Source organism: Eimeria mitis, genomic scaffold (assembly GCF_000499745.2).
Source record: "Eimeria mitis Houghton genomic scaffold, Emh_scaff4146, whole genome shotgun sequence".
Lineage (NCBI taxonomy): Eukaryota > Apicomplexa > Conoidasida > Eucoccidiorida > Eimeriidae > Eimeria > Eimeria mitis.
In genome coordinates this window covers 455-1,125 of record NW_013572474.1, presented here as the reverse complement: position 1 = coordinate 1,125, position 671 = coordinate 455, and positions in this window count along the sequence as shown.

The following is a 671-nucleotide window of genomic DNA, read 5'->3' as shown; positions in this document are numbered from 1 at the left end:
GCCCTCGAGGAGTTTGACAGCGAATTCAGCGACGAGTAAACACACTGCAGCAGCAGCAGCAGCAGCAGCAGCAGCAGCTGCAGCAGCAGCAGCAGCAGCAGCTGCAGCAGCAGCAGAAGCAGCAGCAGCAGCAGCAGCAACGTGCTGCAGCAGCAGTAACAGTGTGTGTGCTGCTGTAACGGCAATGTGCTGCTGCAGCAGCTGCAGCAGCTGCAGCAACAACAGTGGCAGCTGGATCGCTGCAGCAGCTGCAGCAGATAGTGGGGCTATGCTGCCTAGCAGCAGCAGCAAACAGCAGCAGCAAAGAACAGCAGCAGCAACTTCTCTGCTGCTGCTGCTGCTGCTGCTGCTGTTTTTTGTCTTCTTGTCGAACCGCAACTCTACCCAAGTTTTGCACTCCCCTCTGCATGCGTGTGCTGCAGCAGCAGCAGCAGCAGCTGCTGCTGCTGCTGCTGCTTGTGCGTGCATGCGCTGCAGCAGCAGGTGCTGCTGCTGTATCTGCGTGCCTATGATGCAGCAGCAGCAGCAGCAACTGCTGCTGCAGCAGTATCTGTTTCCCGTAAAGATTTGCTGCTGCAGCAAGTGCAGCAGCAGCAGCAGCAGAAATAGCAGACGGAAAACCCTAGAGTGCAACAGCAGCAAACACACACCGACAGCAGCAGCAGCAGCAG